Source organism: Gopherus evgoodei, chromosome 1 (genome assembly GCF_007399415.2).
Source record: "Gopherus evgoodei ecotype Sinaloan lineage chromosome 1, rGopEvg1_v1.p, whole genome shotgun sequence".
Lineage (NCBI taxonomy): Eukaryota > Metazoa > Chordata > Testudines > Testudinidae > Gopherus > Gopherus evgoodei.
This window is the reverse complement of record NC_044322.1, coordinates 241,086,856-241,105,545: the sequence shown is the minus strand read 5'-3', so window position 1 is coordinate 241,105,545 and position 18,690 is coordinate 241,086,856. Positions and strand designations below refer to the sequence as shown.

At 42.1% G+C, this 18,690-nt stretch overlaps 1 protein-coding gene across 9 annotated transcripts in view; it reads right to left on the bottom strand.

Annotated features, from left to right (window-relative positions):
• The window catches only part of LMNTD1 (lamin tail domain containing 1), a 303,257-nt gene extending 285,623 nt beyond the window's left edge, over window positions 1-17,634 (bottom strand). For all 9 annotated transcript variants that reach the window (XM_030541043.1, XM_030541092.1, XM_030541054.1 and 6 more), the window contains exon 1: window positions 17,527-17,634. The gene's annotated coding sequence lies outside the window, so the exon portion shown is untranslated. The remainder of the gene's footprint in view (window positions 1-17,526) is intronic.
• Window positions 17,635-18,690: the final 1,056 nt, after the last annotated feature.

Genomic DNA, 18,690 nt, shown 5'->3' with positions numbered 1-18,690 from the left:
CCCATACAACCCCATTCAATGAGAATGCAGTAAGAACCAGGAAGCAACCCTGCTATTGCTCAGCTATGGCTTGTGGAAAGGTTTATTTCTCTGTGACATCCATGATGATGATGCATGTTAAAAAAATAATGTGTTAATTAAATTTGTGACTGAACTCCTTGGGGGAGAATTGTATGGATGTCCCTTTAGCGGAGTGGTCACCCTCTCCAGCCCTGAAGGGGTTAAAACAGCCCTGGGAGAGGGTTGCTCTGGGGAGCCAATAGGGTAGGCTGGTTGGGGAAGCAGCCACACTAGGCCCTATAAAAGGCTGTGGGCCAGGAGCACAGAGACTCTCTCTCTACCTGTGGAGAGAGATGGGCCTGGCTGCTTGGGAGCACAGCAGGGTACCTACAGTGGAGCAGCTGGAGAAAGGCCCAAGGAGCTGGGGAGCTCTGGCCTGGAAAACCCCCGGGCTGCAGGCCTTGCTTAAACCCCGGAAAAGGTACTGGGGTTGCAGAGGTGCAGCCCAGGGTAGGCAAAGGCAGCAGGTCCAAACCCCCCTTGCCGATGATGAGTGGTTGATAGACTGCAGTCTTCCCCAGTGAGCGGGGGCTAGATGGTGACTGGCAGTAGCCACTGAGGCAAGGTTGGGGTAGAGGGTTGGGAGTTCCCCTGGGTGGGGAGACCCAGAGAGTGGGGGTTCTGCCAGAAGGCAGCACCCAAGGTAAAGGGTCATTGGGGTCTGGGAGGGACACGGGGGTCCAGTGGCAAGCAGGACATCGGCCAGCAGAGGGTGCTCTGGAGCTGGAGAGCTTATTCCCGAGACAACCAGCAGGAGGTGCCGTGCCGGTGTGTCATCACATCACTACAGTCCTCTGCTCTGTTTTACCCACATTCTGCCATATATTTCATGTTATAGCAGTCTTGGATAATGTCCCAGCACATGCTGTTCATTTTTAGAACATTGTCACTGCAGATTTCACAAAACTCAAAGAAGGTACCAATGTGAGATTTCTAAAGATAGCTACAGCACTCGACCCAGGATTTAAGAATCTTAAATGCCTTCCAAAACCTGAGACGGATGAGATGTGGAGCATGCTTTCAGAAGTCTTAAAAGAGCAACATTCCAATGCAGAAACTACAGAACCTGAACCACCAAAAAGAAAAATCAACTATCTGCTGATGGCATCTGACTCAGACAATGAAAATGAACTTGTGTTGGTCCGCACTGCTTTGGATGATTTTCGAGGAGAACCCATCATCAACATGGGCACGTCACCGGAATGGTGGTTGAAGCATGCGCATGTGACACGTAAATATCTTGCAATGCCGGCTACAACAGCACCATGAGAACACTTGTTCTCACTTTCAGGTAACATTGTAAACAAAAAGTTGGCAGCACTATCTCCTGCAAATGTAAACAAAGGTGTTTGTCTGAGCAATCAGCTGAACAAGAAGTAGGACTGAGTGGACTTGCAGGCTCTACAATTTTACATTGTTTTATTTTTGAATGCAGTATTTTTGTACATCATTTTGTAAGTGCAACTTTCATGATAAAGAGATTGCACTACAGTACTTGTATTAGGTGAATTATAAAATACTATTTATTTTGTCTCTTTATAGTGAAACACTTGGAATAAAAAATAAATATAAAGTGAGCACTGTACACTTTGTATACTGTGTTGTAATTGAAATCAATATATTTAAAAATGTAGAAAACATCCAAAATATTTAAATAAATGGTATTTTATTGTTTAACAATGCAAGTAATCACGTGATTAATCAAAATTAATTTTTTAAATTGCTAGACAGCCCTACTAACAACCTGACCCTGGCACTGCTAGGAAACTTAGAACTTTGTGATGAACTTGAATGTTGATGTAGAGTGTAGAATCGCTCAAGGCAGAGAGAAAGCTGCCAAAGTACAGTAAATAGCGTTTAATATAATTGCAACTCTTCCCTTCTCAAATGCTCAATCCAATTGACCAATTACAGTGTTTAATTATCTGAGAAACAACCTATCATTAACTGTACTTTGTTCTAGTCTAACTGGTCCTTTCATGGCAGCTCTAGTGAAAGAACTATTATGTGAGATTTCATTCTCTACAATAAAATATTTCTGATTGTTTGCAATAAATAGGAATGGATTCATAAGGAGAATAATGAATTCATTGCCAGTTCTTTATCAAACACTTATTGACTGTCAAGATACATTAAGCACCCATACTTTATACTGGGCCCTGAGCTTATTCTTAGCGGACATATACGAGTGTGTTAAGAAACCACTATTCAGTACAGTACATTAATGTTAAGTAAGAAATGGTTTCAGTAACCATGAAACAATTGCACAATGCATTATTTTGCTATAAATGACACTTTATCATATAAATATCTTCCACAGGTGGTGATGATGATCACATTGACTACAGAATCAATCAGCACTGACAAAGGAGAACAAAGCTCTGTATTTTACATAACTACACTCCATGCTCCTTTGCTACTCTTGTATGTTCTTCCCCTTACATTCTAGAAAGACTACTGGAGTGAAATCCTGGTCTCACTGAAGTCAATGAGAGTTTTTCCATCAACTTTAATGTGATCAGGATTTCACCACAACGGTGCTTAATGGAACACGTGCAATCTCATCTATTTCTTTGCTTTCCTCTAACCTTCTTGATATATGGGGCTAATCAATGTATCGATACAGTTTTCAGCATCTAAAGTGATTGCCATTAAAGAGTCAACATCCAAATTCAGTTTCCTTCCCCAGGCATGCCATCTCTACAAGCTGCAAGGAGTAGGGTGGGAGGTTGGGACAATGGAGAATCTGCTACAGTGTCTCTCTTAGGGCGATCCTCCTGTGGCATGCTAAGTGGATTTCAGAAAATCTTTGCTCTGATGGAAAAGTGCAAAGCTGTCCACATGCAGCCCAGGCTTTGGCCTGTAAAACGCTGGTGGCAAAAGTAACTGTAAAGATAATACTGTAGGAAGTGTGCCCATCCTCTCCCAGTAACTTTTGTATCCCATTTTCTTAGTTTTACAAGTCCCCAAAGGAGAGTCTACTCTGTTACACTAGTGTAAATCCAGAGTCTGTATTTTTTCAAAGGATGTTGACAAGAACTATGTACAGTATTAGTGTGTTCTTGGATTTACAGTTGCTGTACAAAACACTTGTCAGCACAGTGTAAATTGGTACTGTGAAACACGTGGGGACTGCTCTGTAATAATTTATGAATACAGTATGTGACAGGGTTATTGAAAGGTTCACTGTATGAATATAGTGAGTTAATTCACAGCAGGATTGTCAGGAAATGGAGACAGGAAGAAGGACAATAACCCGCATAACAACCTCTCAGCAAACACCTAGGACTTAGTGTTGCTACTCACAGCTCTTGCTGAGCTGCCCAAACCAGTTTAATTAGCCTCAGAAAACAGAGAACAATAGGACTTGGGGCTTGATTTAAAGTCTCACTCTCAGAAGAGGAAATTAAGGGGAACCCAGACTTCAGAGGATGGGTTATCTGGGAACTTAGATGTGTCTATTGTCTACTAGGGATGGTAAGCCTGCTAGGTAAGAGAGATATGAGTGTAGACCTCGGTTGTTTTAAAAACCTTTTCTCCTGTGTAATGCTTTGGATGGGGTGTACTCCCCACACTGGCCCTGAAAGGTAAATTAGGCCCAGTTAACTGCCCAGGCTGCAAGTGAAGAAGGAGCCAGGCAGCAGGGATTGTTTAATTAGACTTGAGGCTCAGCTAGGCAAGAACAGATGGGGCTTATATAACCCAGGAAGCTGGCAACAGAAGGGGACTGCAGGAAGGTAGGCTTTAGGCACTCCCTGGGAAGAGGGAAGTGTGTTGGGACTATAAAGGGTAGTCCACAGTTGCTCCCTGGGAGGATGGAGGTGGGAGGCTGGCAAACCCAATGGGAGAGAAGGGGGAAGCCAGGAAGGTAGGAGGGTGCTCAGGGGAATAGCAGCAAGTAATAGCAATGCAAGTCTTGGCTGCTATCTGGAGGGCTCCTATACTGGAACCCAGAGTAGAGGGTTGGCCCAGGTTCCCCTATCAGCCACTGAGAATGTGGCACAGACCAGGCAGAGGACAGTTCACTGCCTGGGATGATTTGTCCTGGAAAGACTTTGATAAACCAGAAGGGGGAAAACGTGTATGGTGACCCAGCCAGAAAGGCAAATCATGAAGAGGAGGCTGAAGTTCCTGGAGCAAGAGGGGTCTGCAGGACAAGAAGATGACAGATGAAGACACCACCAGAGGTGGGTGCAACACCTGGCAGAGCTAATCCCCAGGGTGGCTAGGAGGAGGCATCCACTAGTGGTGAGTGCACTCTGTGGCATTCCCACTGTTAAAATTAAACAATACTTTGTTTTAAGAAGGCTATTTTGCCATTGTATTCTCTAGTGGTCACAGAATCCCAAAGGGAGGACCTGCAGGTACCAGAACCCAGGTAGACCTGTTGGGATAAGTGCTCTTAATCCACAGGGAGCTGTCGCCTGACATATGGTCAAAGACAGGGATAATTGTGTGACTTCACCCCAGGGAGGTAAAGATCAAGGCCTCATGTTGATGGGGAACACCCTCAGAGAGACAAGAGAAGGGGTCAGAGGTTCAGCCAGCCCTTTAACCATGACATGGTACTATAACCTTCCTGGTTATAGTATACACATCTCAAAAGACAAGTGGCCCCTTCGCAATAGATTCATAGATTCATAGACTCTAGAACTGGAAGGGACGTCGAGAGGTCATTGAGTCCAGTCCCCTGCCCTCATGGCAGGACCAAACACAGTCTAGACCATCCCGAATAGACATTTATCTAACCTACTCTTAAATATCTCCAGAGATGGAGATTCCACAACCTCCCTAGGCAATTTATTCCAGTGTTTAACCACCCTGACAGTTAGAAACTTTTTCCTAATGTCCATCCTAAATCTCCCTTGCTACAATTTAAGTCCATTAATTCTTGTTCTATCATTAGAGGCTAAGGTGAACAAGTTTTCTCCCTCTTCCTTATGACACTCTTTTAGATACCTGAAAACTGCTATCATGTCTCCTCTCAGTCTTCTCCTTTCCAAAATAAACAAACCCAATTCTTTCAGCCTTCCTTCGTAGGTCATGTTCTCAAGACCTTTAATCATTCTTGTTGCTCTTCTCTGGACCCTTTCCAATTTCTCCACATCTTTCTTGAAATGTAGTGCCCAGAACTGGACACAATACTCTAGTTGAGGCCTAACCAGTGTAGAGTAGAGCAGAAGAATGACTTCTCGTGTCTTGCTCACAACATACCTGTTAATGCATCCCAGAATCACGTTTGCTTTTTTTGCAACAGCATCACACTGTTGAGCCATATTTAGCTTGTGGTCCACTATAACCCCTAGATTCCTTTCTGCCATACTCCTTCCTAGATAGTCTCTTCCCATTCTGTATGTGTGAAACTGATTGTTCCTTCCTAAGTGGAGCACTTTGCATTTGTCTTTATTAAACTTCATCCGGTTTACCTCAGACTATTTCTTCAATTTGTCCAGATCATTTTGAATTTTGACCCTGTCCTCCAAAGCAGTTGCAATCCCTCCCAGTTTGGTATCATCTGCAAACTTAATAAGTGTACTTTCTGTGCCAATATCTAAGTTGTTGATGAAGATATTGAACAGAGCCGGTCCCAAAACAGACCCCTGCGGAACCCCACTTGTTGTATCTTTCCAGCAGGATTGGGAAACATTAATAACTACTCTCTGAATACGGTTATCCAGCCAGTTATGCACCCACCTTATAGTAGCCCCATCTAAATTGTATTTGCCTAGTTTATCGATAAGAATATCATGCGAGACCGTATCAAATGCCTTACTAAAGTCTAGGTATATCACATCCACCGCTTCTCCCTTATCCACAAGGCTCGTTATCCTATCAAAGAAAGCTATCAGATTGGTTTGACACGATTTGTTCTTTACAAATCCACACTGGCTATTCCCTATCACCTTACCACCTTCCAAGTGTTTGCAGATGATTTCCTTAATTACTTGCTCCATTATCTTCCCTGGCACAGAAGTTAAACTAACTAGTCTGTAGTTTCCTGCGTTGTGTTTATTTCCCTTTTTATAGATGGGCACTATATCTGCCCTTTTCCAGTCTTCTGGAATCTCTCCCGTCTTCCATGATTTTCCAAAGATAATAGCTAGAGGCTCAGATATCTCCTCTATTAGCTCCTTGAGTATTCTAGGATGCATTTCATCAGGCCCTGGTGACTTGCAGGCATCTAACTTTTCTAAGTGATTTTTTACTTTTTCTTTTTTAATTTTATCTTCTAAACCTACCCCCTTCCCATAAGCATTCACTATGTTAGACATTCCTTCGGACTTCTCAGTGAAGACTGAAACAAAGAAGTCATTAAGCATCTCTGCCATTTCCAAGTTTCCTGTTACTGTTTCTCCCTCCTCACTGAGCAGTGGGCCTACCCTGTCCTTAGTCTTCCTCTTGCTTCTAATGTATTGATAAAAAGTCTTCTTGTTTCCCTTTAGTCCTGTAGCTGCACTGCATTGTCAACAGTAGTTAATCCACAGTTAGCCTGTCTCTCTCTTCATATGCTGCATTCTAAGTAATGCTCCCTTAATTTATATCTAGGGTTAGATTTTTTCCACCTCCAAGATGTCTCTTTTTCACTTGTTTATGCTAATATTTTATCTCACTTTGACCCAAGAAATATTATCCAGATCTAGCCATATCTGTAAATACCTGGCACATTTACAGTATCTTTCATCCAAGGATCTCAAAGTTTTTTTTAAGTATTATTTAACAAACAACATCCCCAGCTGGAAAAGATAAAGAGTGTTATTACCATTTAAGAGAGCAGCCAACTGATAAGGTTAGGATGGGATTTTCAAATAAGTCCAAGAGATTTAGGCACCCAATTTCCACTCAAAAAACACTAACGGAAGTTGAGCACCTAAATCCCAGCCTAAAGGACTTGCTTAAGGTTGCACAGCAACTGTGACAGTATCAGAGTTTGGGAAAGAACTCATGTCCTGACTCCCCACTCACCATACTAAACCCTGCAATACATGGTATATTTATTATAGCTTCCAGTCTCCCACACATTTGATCAATGTCAAATTAAACTCCTCCTTGCAATCATTACTGAAACCTGTTCATGACATCTGAACATGATACTGACACCTGAAGTTTTACTCCTTTTATTTCTTTAATCATTCATGAAAAGCTGGATATAATAATAAGCTTTGTAACAGAGAAAAATATATGATTACTGGTGGGACAAAGGAAAGAGGAGGAAAATCTTTAGTCAATATTCCCTGGGAAAAAGCATTAAAAATAAATATTATCTTCACAGATGGAATACACTGAGTAGCTGACATAGCTTGTTGACAAGTAATTATTTAAAAAATGGTAAAGAACTGTTCCCTCCATTTATTGAAGCACTGTTGTCTTCTTGGATGTATTCTCTAATCAATGACAAACTGAGAAATGCAATCCAAGTTAATTAAAACTATTAGCTAATAGCAGAGACTCATATTCAAAATATGGTTCTTATCTTGCTGTGACAAGCTTTGTGTCCTAGCAAATCCTTTTGCACATAACAGTGGACAGCATTTTTTTAGAAATCTAATTATATCAGCCCTGATTCCAATGAGGCAGAAGAAGCCACAACAGTAAATCATGTCAGTGTACAGAATGTGCCTTTCCAGTATTCAGCATCTAGAATGGTGGGCAGAGAAGCAGGGGATCATGTCAATACAAAGTATTTCTAATGCATGAAAAGCTGGAATCTACATACTTGACATGAAGGGTCTGTTATTTGCATTGTTACTGAAGCAGTTGAAGTATTGAAATGAGACCAAACCATTTTTCTTTAATATCAAACCATCTTTAATGCAGCCAGAATTCTTACTGTATACCCTAGAGCTGGCTATAGACTTCAATTCATTAACTTGATTTCCCTTTTCCACTTCCTTATATTGCCTCCTCTAGGCACATGCTGGCTAGACAGTAGGGTAGGAAAATACATAATAAGTAATATTCCTCACACTCTTGTGTATCTCCATATCATTCTTCAGTACATTGCTTTCTGGGATATGCTGAAGGTAAGAGCTATATTTGTCAATAGATATCATGCAATTACAACAGCAGTCTCCTGTCCTAAGTACCAGGAAAACTCAGATCTGATATCATTTCTTGTGACTGTTGGCAAATGCTGATTTTTGGCCACTGTACAACCAGGATATGTGAAAAGAAGCCATAGAAAACAGGGGACAGGGTGCTAAACTAGGCGTCAGGAAACCTGGGTTCTGGTTCTTGCTCTGCCATTGATCTTGGGCAAACAAGTGCTGCTCTGTGTGTCTTAGCTTCAGCCTCTGTAAAAGAGGGGTAAAGATCAGACCAGGCTGAAAGCTTTTCAGCCAGAAAAACAGCCCTTTGACAAAATGGAAATTTCTGCAAAAACATGTCCATTGTAGAAATTTGTCAGGTTTTTGCTTTTTGTTCCGTTTTTTCTCAACAAAATCCCAAAATATTCTACCAAAATTACTTTTCTTCATTTTCTTAAACATTCTTAGTGGACAATAAAGTACATCCCTTTGACCAGCCCTAATAAGGATACTTGCTTTTCACTGTAAAGGACGTTGAGATCCATAGATGTAAAGCATTGCACAAGTGCCAGGTATTATTATGGCACAAGTCGCTGTCTACACTCCAGATTGGATCATGTTTAAGCACAATGCTTACACGTGGTAGTCTCCTGTCTGCTATAAACCAGTTTGGTCTGATATGGGGGGACAAGATCAAATTGTGTTAAAATCCTGTTAAGGAGTCATACTTTCCAATTTTGCTTCCATTTACACAGACAAGACTAAACCTAGCTGTATCACAGTCAGGTCACTATTTAAGTACATTGCTTAACCGCAGTAAAATTTGTAGTGTAGATGCATGATGACCCAACCTCAGATGATAAGAAGATGAGGACTAGAAGCACCTGCACCCTCTAGTCAAGGAAACTTAGCTAGACCCCTGCTTCTAAAAATTCATGTTTAAACATGGTTGTTGCTAGCTGTTATTTCAGCTGCGGTGGAGGTCCTGAAAGGAATGGAAGTGCAAGGCCCACTAAAAACCATTAAAAACAACTAATGGAAATCATTTAAAAAATTGCCTTCCTATGCCACCATAGAAACAATGGCCTTGCAGTGAACTAAATATTACAGCAAATCCGGTGACATTAAAGAGATTTATTTAAATTCTGGGAACACAGACTGTTTGTTTATTTGTATATCCACCAGAGTTACGGAGCAGAGACAAGGGTATCTTTGCAACGTATCGTAAGTTGGATTCCACGTCCTGTGATAATTTTAATGTGTTGGGCGGTGGGGGGGGAGGGAACAAGGGGATAAATATCCAACTGCAAGCTCTAGGGAATGTGTTTGGATCAGACATGATAAATCATTTTGATAATGTTGCCTCCGCTTACTGTTCCCTGTAATAGGGCTATTATTTCCAAATGGGTTTTCAAAATAACAGTGGAGATGAGTGCCCATCAAACATCTGCAGTAAGCCTTGGGGATGCTAAATGAAAGCTGTGTCACAGCCATTGTCTGACTAGTCAGTCAAGGAAATATACATTTTGATGAATGCGCACAAGCATCATTCTCAATCACCATTACATACAAACACAAACAGTAGTGGAAATGAAGCACTTAAACCCAGCTGTGTACATTACTTTGGCCATATTCATGATGTCTTTTCTAAAATAGATCATGCTCTGTGACTTTTCTAAACCTGTCACTAGAACAAATAATAGTCTGAACCATCCTAGAGGCTCTAATTGCTCTAAACTGTGTCCAAATACACAAGAAAAAATATTTATCTTTCAAAATATATATCATTAACAGGAATTATTCACGGTAATAGTGTTGGTTTGTTTGACATGAATCATTTCCTTTGCTGTTTGCAAAACAAGGCAAGATCACGGCATATGGATAGACTGTCACTATAGCTGAATAAACATATTGCTCTGCATTCATTTTAAAATGAGATTATAATGCCACCAATGTAATCAGCTGCTGCTGTTGGTTCACTCATGTCTGATCACTATTTTGTACTAAAAAAAGTTTAGATTGAAACTATCAGATGGTATCAATACTGCCACCTCCTCTTCTTCCATTGCATTGTATCTTACCAGAGCTTATGATAGGAAGCAGTACTTCTTAATTCAGCTATTTTGCACCATCTCTTTCACTGTGCTGTTTGATGGTCTGGCACTTTCTGTTCCACATTAAACCATTGCAAACATTGGCAGGTATGGTTGAAATGTTATAAATATGGACTATTGGGGAATGCCCATATTTCTTCTTACCATATGCACAACATGCATCAAGTGGCATGTGACCGGATTCATCACTGAATTTGGTCTGCTGGTTGCATCATTAGCTTCCTCAGCTTGGGCTGGGTACTGACGGGAGTGCGACATGAATGCTGATCCATGTCCACAATACCCCATTGATACCCCCTTGGAAACCCATTGGAATACAAGAGCTTTATCGAAGGGCAGGATGGGAAATATTTAGTAAGAAATAGGGACAGTCCTTCCTAAATGATGCTCATCCTACAGGCATTACTTAGCTCAGAAAATACAAGTATATTTGTAACAGCATATCTGGCTCCCATCCAACACCTCCGCTGATATTATTACCTGTTGCCATTCAGAAGGTACAATCCTGTTTCCATTGAAGTCAGTGACAAAACTCCCATGGATTTACATAGGATCAGGCCCTGAGTCAGTTTCCTCAGTGGAAGGTGATGTACCCTCCATGCAAATATGTTGCATTCCTAAAGCAGCTTCCCTCTGAAGGTCTCAAAACATTTTACAAACATTACTTACACCTCATGATGCAGTTGTAACATAGGACAGGAATATATGGGGATCACGTCCATCAATTTCATCCTCTGTCCCCCTACTGCCCATTATAGGCACTCAAATATAGACCCCTCTCATGTGGAACATAACAGCTCTTCAAGAACCACAGTAACAACGGCATAACAATTTGTGAACAGACTTCCAAGGTCCTCACCCGCCCACAGCCTGCCCATTCCTACACCTATCTACCAAAGATATCTTTTCTAACTCTCCTTCCCTCCCCAACACCCATGTCCACAAAAGCCGAAACAAGATTCCTGCGAGGGCCAAAGCTCTTTCTTTACCTTCCCCTAGGGGACACTAGAGTGTTTGTTAATGCTAGATTTTCTGCTAGGCCTCACAAGGTGAGGGGTCTAGGGTGTTGGTTTGGCAGCTGGGATCTATGAGCTTGTGGCAGCCCCAGTCACATTTTTTTCCACTCAGCCACATTGCCAGTGCTTGCCTAGGAGCTGGCACAGGAGTTGCTTTGCCCATTGAGAAGTCCCACTACATGCTGAGATGATCCTTTCGGGCAGCTACACTAGCTTTAAGTTCCAGGTCTGCTGGGACTGTGGTGAAAAGTGGCTCAGGATCTGAGCCAGGAAAACAAAATGCTAAATGCAACATGAAAACCTCAGTAGTCCACTCCCACCCCTGCTTTCTTCTCTTACTCTATGGACACTATACTCACTTTTAATTAATAAAATACTTGGGAGACTCAAATCAGAGAAAACTGGTTCAAGCCAATATTATGAGTTGCTCTTTTATTGAAGTAAAAGCTGGCGATGCTTTATATCACAGCACTGGGGAAGGAGGGCATGAAGTGAAGGATTGGTAAGATTTTATTTTTAACTAAAGAGTGTTCCTAACCTTGGATGGTCTTTGACCTTCAAGTAATGATGAATTAGCAATCAGAGGTGTCAAAACTACTGTACAGTTGAATCAACTTGTGATAAAATAGGGCTGCTTTGAAAATAGAATGTTATATGTTAAACTGAAGAGTTTTTTGCATGGTCTCATGACTCCTGATTTCTGAGAGCTGGGAATTGTTTTAGCCATGGGTGTTCGGTACATGACAACTCAAGCTGTTTGTATTAACTTGATGTGTTTTTCTTTATCATTGCTATTTTTAGAGCTCTGTGGATACTTTATATTCCAGGAATATGAATTATATTTGTTTGCCTTGTGCGGCTATCCAAACAAGGTGAGATTTTAAAAAGTGCCTAAATCTGTTGGGACTCTTAATCCATTAGGCATATTTGTAAATCTTGCCCACAGTGAAGTTGTACTGGTACAAAAGTTACTGGCAAAGACATAACTTTAGCACACATGAGTATTTGCAAAAGTATCTCTGGCACTGTCATGCAATCAGGAAACAGATTCAGTGCCTTGAGCCAGGTTCAGTGCTGTCTCTTGGGATGACATCACAAACGGTACGGCCCAAGAGAGGGATGGGAGGGCAAAGGTGGCTTTAGACCTCTTCACACCTCCCAGGTTCTGGGCTACTCCTATGACCAATGTAGCCCTAAGTGTAAACGACAGTAGTTCCAGGGGCTTCTCAAATTTATGGCAGGCTTAGCTGGCTGACTGTAGGCTGTTTTGCAACCCAGGATTATGGGAGCACAGACCACTAGCCATTCCCTTTCCTGCCTCCAGCTCACCCATATACAAGGGGCGGTGAGGGGGCAGTGTAGGGTCACATATGCTAGCCTGACACTAGTCCTGCACAGGGGAATTCCCCCAGGATCCTCTCTGTCTCTTTCCACTACTGGAGTAGTACAGAGGGACCATAATGGAGGCTGGAATTTGGCCTCAGGTATCGGATCTGACCAGTCACAATTAAGCAGCACGGCTTGAATGACAAGTCCCTGCAGAGAAGAATTCATGATTGATTCACAGCCTTAAGAATAAATATTGCCACAGACTTCAATTCTTTTCACATAATAAATTTGAGGAAATCCTGATCTGCTCAGAGATGCCATGAGACAAAAGAGGTGAAATTCATCAGATAATTTTTTCTTTGCGAAAATATTCACTCAGACCTAGTTATTGGGCCATTCAACCCTGGAAGGAGAGGATTGATGTGGGAATGCCAGCACTCCCCACCTCCCCACACACACACCCGAGGTTCTGCTGGGGAAATTCAGCTTTAATTTAGGGCTGAGAACCATCAATGGAGGCTGCCCAGGAGGGGCAATGATTGGATCAGTGTGTATCCCAGACCTTGTTTCCTCCAACACTAGCTCAACCACTTCTGATGGTCTGCCTGCTGTTTTCTGTAGAGGCCATGGTGGGACAGAGTTTATGGGTGGCACATGCTCCTACATGCCAACTAAGTATGAATTTACCACTGCTGGGAGCCTGCAACCTGAGTTGTGCTTAAAAAAAGGGAAGCTTGTCATCCACCAACTGTCCACCTAAACAAGCCCTCTGTTGTGTGACTTAAGGAGAGTCACTTCACATTCATACTAGGACATCTTGTTGTGACCAGAGCACAGATGAACCCAAGCCCCAAGTGCAGATGTGGATCTGAACTTCTCCAAAGTCCTGGGGTTGTTTCTAGTGGAGTTTTGGCCTATATGTTATTTATTTCTAATACCGTGACCCTTTTCAGTTTTGCTTCGTGTCAGTTTGCACCCCTGAGGTTTAGATTCAGGTTTGAACAAAACCCCCTCAAGAGGAAACTCAGTTGAAATCATTGAATTTCACCTGGTTCCAGGTTATACATGATGAAACAACTGCATTTTGCATGGTTTTCACCCAAACTCATAACTGGATACAAGGTCACTCAAAACCTGACACTAGTTTCCCTTAGGTTCATGAACCTTGCCCAACCCGGCCAAATTTTGGTTCTGTAACCTTGTCTGGTTTTGGCTGTTGATAGAATAGAATGGAGGAAAGCAAGTGTAACACAAGGGCTTTAAATGTAACCATATGGTATTTGCTTTTATGTGCTCAGCCAATAAATTATACTTTTCCTAATTATTAGATTTGCTTCACTTCTCCCTCCTCCTTTCTTCTTGAAGTGCTGTGGGGATTTTCCTTGGTTTTGCGTGAGGAGTGCAGAGGCAGTAAGTGGATTAAGGGAAAGTAGCTCTTTGATGTACCAGTATAATACAAATTAGGATTTCCTATATCTTTATTCCTTTATCCTTCATTACTATACATATATCACCCTATTTTTAAAGTCTATTAATAAAGCATGGAGAAAACTAAATTCTTTCTAAATCTTCTCAACATGCAATCCATTGAAAGGTATCATTTGCCAAGGAATTGGTATTGTTTACTTTACTCCCACCAATAACATGAGAAACTAAAAAGATACTGAGAGGAAAGGGTTAAAGCACAGGCCTGGGCTTCAAGAGATGGGGCTTCAATTGCAGGCTCTGCCAGGACTTTCTGTATGACCTGGGGCAAGTCACTTACTCTCTTTGGGCCTCTGCTCTCAATCTGTAAAATGGGAATAATTACCACCCTTCGTCTGTGTAGTCTACTTCGACTGTAAAATCTTCAGGGTCAGGACTCTCTCGTGCATGTTTTTGCAGTGCCTAGCCTAACAGGAATCTGATCTTGGATAGGACCCCTAGATGTTTGTATAATACAAATAAATACTACTGTTAACAGGGCCGGTGCAACCACTTAGGCAAACTAGGGGGCCTAGTGGTTGAGGGCACCTAAAAGCCTGTTCAGGGGAGGAAGTGGAGTGGAAGTGAGCTGGGGCAGGGGGGCGAGGAGGGCTGCCCGCAGTAACTGGGGGGGCACAGGAGAACTGCTCCCCGCCTCAGATCACCTCCACTCTGCCTCCTCTGCTGAGCACACAGCCCCCACTCTACGTCTCCTCCAATAGACGCTGCAAGCCTGGGAGGGGAGGAGAAATAGAGTGACACCGGCGTGTTCAGCGCAGGAGGTGGAGCCAAGGTGAGCTGGGGCAGACTCTCCAGGCGGGATTAGCTGCTGCGGGGGCAGTTTCCCCAGGCGGGATTAGCTGGCATGGAAGGGGGCTCCCTGGGCGGGGTTAGCTGCAGAGGGGGGTAAGCTGCTGGGGGGGGCTCCCCGGGCGGGAGGTTGGCAGGCTCCCCAGGTAGGAGGCTGGGTTAGCTGCCGCAGGGGGGGCTCCTCTGGTGAGGGGGGCAGGTGGGCATGGTTAGCTGCCATGGGGGGGTGGGGTTATCTGGGTCGGGGGGTGGCGCAAGGTGGAAGTTTTGCCAAGGGCACAAAATTTCCTTGCACTGGCCCTGACTGTCAAATTGTTTAGATCTTAAATTCAGCCCATAATTGGCTAAAAAATATACGTTATCCTATTAATTCCTTTTTGGGTAATCTATTCTGTCACCAAGAAATCCAAAAACCACAAAAAAACCAATATTTAATACCTACACAGAGACAAAATTTTATGCTCCCCTTTCAGGCCCTGTAGCAGTAGTTCAACACTTGCCAAAGCAGAGGTAACTTCTTTAAAGGTGCTGATGCACAAATGCAGACAAACATATCAAATGAGAGGCCAGATCCTCAGCAGGTGTCAATTAGTGCAGCCAGGGCCTAGACTAAATGGCGCTTCAGGCAAGGAGCATCTTCAGTGTCTCCCCCCCCCCCTCATTTGTTAAATTTTTTAATATTAAACCACAACTGAGAACAGAAATTTGAAGTCAGTGATCTGATTTCCACATATGGAACACCTGAAACATTTTACTTCAAACATTCTATTTTCCTTCTTGTTGCTAACAACAAAAACAGCTCCCCAAGCTTGGCACCAAAGGTGGTTGCCTGGGTCAACTGCCCCTAACTCCAGCCCTGAGTGCAGCTCCATTGACTTCAGTAAAGCTATACTGATGTGTACCAGGGAAAGCAATGACTCTTGTTTGAATTTAAGATGCATGAGAAAAAACAGGTTAAAATAATAAGTGGCTCTTACACAGCACTTTTCATACATAGATCTCAAAGCACTTTACAATTGAGGTATCATTATCTCCATTTTACAAATGAGGAATGAGACACAAAAAAGTGACTTGCCCAAAGTCACATGGCAAGCCAAGGAGCCAGGAACTGAACACAGGTTATCTGAGCTCCATGCTCTATCCACAAGGCAACATTGTCTCAATTGTTGATTTCCAAATGGAAACACTTTCCTCTTGCGTGGGAGTGCATGTCAGAAGTGATTGAGGCAGCTCATTTGCTGCAGTAGTTGCATTGCCAGAGACTTTTCTACCATGACTTCTGCACTGCACCAGGTGTTAGTCACACTCTATCAATACAGTTTGTGGTTTTGCTAATGAATTAATGAAAGGAGGACATTATTTTTAGATCTTGAATAAGTGAGAAAGAGCTTTAAAACTCTGCAGAATTTTTCACCTTTTACATTACTGAAAATCATTCTTCCATTTCTCGATCTACAATATATGCGTGAGTGTCAAGCCAAGCCAGTGATTACCTCTGACTTGACTTCTTTGAAAAATGTCGTGTTTTTTACAAAAGGGCACTAGGATAATAGGCAAAATAACCACTAGGCCAGATCACATGTTCAGGAAAGTGCCACAGAGGGTGTGAACATAGCTGAGTTTCCACAAAAACGGGCCAGATTTTGTTGGGAGGAGAAGTGCTGTAATGCACCAGCATCTATTTGCTTCCCACCCAACAGAGGCCACTTCCCTACGTTTGGAACTCAGGAAAGATGTGGAGCTGAGGAATAGTCACTCTCTGCTGCATCCTCCCACTTGAAATCTTAGTAGATGTGGAAGCAGAAGATAAAGGTGCCCCTGTTGTCTCTTTAAATTAATCCTTCTCTATCCTTTCCCCATCAGCCTCCTGCTGCCAAAGACAAAAGGTTTGGAGCAGACAGCTAATGGAAAGTACACCATGGAATCCAGAATGCACTGATGTTTGGACCTTGCTGGGTTTGGAACGTTACCGCCCCTCTCCCCTTTGCCAAACTGTAAAACTATACCCAGCCCTCGTTGGGATGATCGCCTGGGAATGCTGCACATTGTTTTCTGGCCCTTCCTCATGAAAGGCATGAATTGGCCCCAAGCACATGATGCATGTGTGAGTGTAATTGTCTGTGTTTTCCTATTCTTTGTTTCCATGCACCTTGCACCAGTATGAAGTGGGTGTAAGATGCTCCTAAGTAAGGATGGAAGCATTTTATACAAGTATTGCACTGGTGCAAATGACTACCCAGGATACCAAGAAATAAAGAATCAGGCCCAGTATCTCTAAAGGAATACCGCATACTATATGCAAGTCTTCTTACCCTGCTGAGGTGTGGAGGGAATTATACAAACAAATAAGCAATAATAACAAATAGATACAAATGAATATACCAGTTAACAAAACTAGGAAATTAAAAATGCAAACACTATAAAATATCCATGTCTGCAGATTTTCAACTGGAGAAACACTGCTGCAGACTGCAAGCAATACTGGGCAGTACTGAAGTTCTCAGCATGAAGCTTTTCTCCATAACATAACCAAACATCTCAAAAGGAGCAAGAGTTTAATCTTGTGATCATTAGTTTTAATGCTGGTTCTGGGTATCTTCCTCCTCTAACTTACAGCAACTGGATACAACCAAGCTGGAGGAGCTTTAAATTAATCCTAGCATTTGCTGTTCTCTTTTAGATATCCTTCAGACATTACATAATACTTACTTTCTGGAAGTTCCTGCATGTTAAATCTTCCCAATGCCAGGAATTCTCAATAGAACAGCAATGCGCTAATAACCACCTCTCACAGCATGCCTAATCCCTGTGATTAACTCAGCCAGATTTGTTGTTGGTTGCCAGAGGCAACTAATTTTGATTGATGGTTGCCATGAACTTTCCACTGGAGGGGTGGAGCTTGTGCTCTAGTGTTTTCCTACACCTTGCAAATCACTGGCAAAAAACAGGCAAACTAGAACAGCAACTGCTTATAAAGAAATGTACTTAGACCCCCCTCTTGCAGACACTTACATATGTGGGTAACTTTATGTATGTGAGTAATATTCACATGCCTAAGTGTTGGCAGGTTCTGGGCTTTAGTATAGGAAAGTTTGTATGGGATAGTTTTTAACAAGTATGTTATAATTCTGTTTACACACACCAAAACAAAACAAAAATCACAAGATATAAAGTTACTTCCCATGTGCAATAATAAAAAAAAAATCTGCTGTCTTTTCTCACTGTCCTACACTAAAGAGTGATTGTGATAAGACAAATCTCTTCTTTAAATATTTATCGGAGGAAAAGTAACATGGCATGCAAGAGATTTGCATGAAACTTGTTTATCAGTTCAGGAGACATACTTTTATCAGCCATTCTGACTCATAACACAATGTTCTCAGTCTAGTTCTAATATATGATATGGTATGAAAGGCTTTCAGTACGCATTTGAAATGTTTTTCCACACAGGTTTATTTTACTAGCATTTTTCTGTCTCATGCTTGTTTGTGCCTTTAAGACTTGCTTTACATTTTTTAGGTTTTTATTCAGTGTAGATGAAAAGCATACGTATTTCCACTCCTCTCTCATTATAATGCTACTTTTTTGAAGCAAAGCATATTGTGTGTGCTAAAGAGGTGTTATTATAACAAGGTTAGTAACTGGAAGCTTTCAAAGCCCTGTTGATGAATCATTGGGAAACTGAACAACAAAATTCTCTGTGCTCATTCATATCTTGATCTCTGCCAAAAAACATGAAAACTATTTCATTATATGAAGGACTGGTAGCACCGCCTATTATTAAGGTTGTCCGATACCTCCCATTAGAAAGCTCTATTTTCCATTGCTTACAACTTTGCCAGCCTTTAACTATTTCTGCTGTAATTTTACATG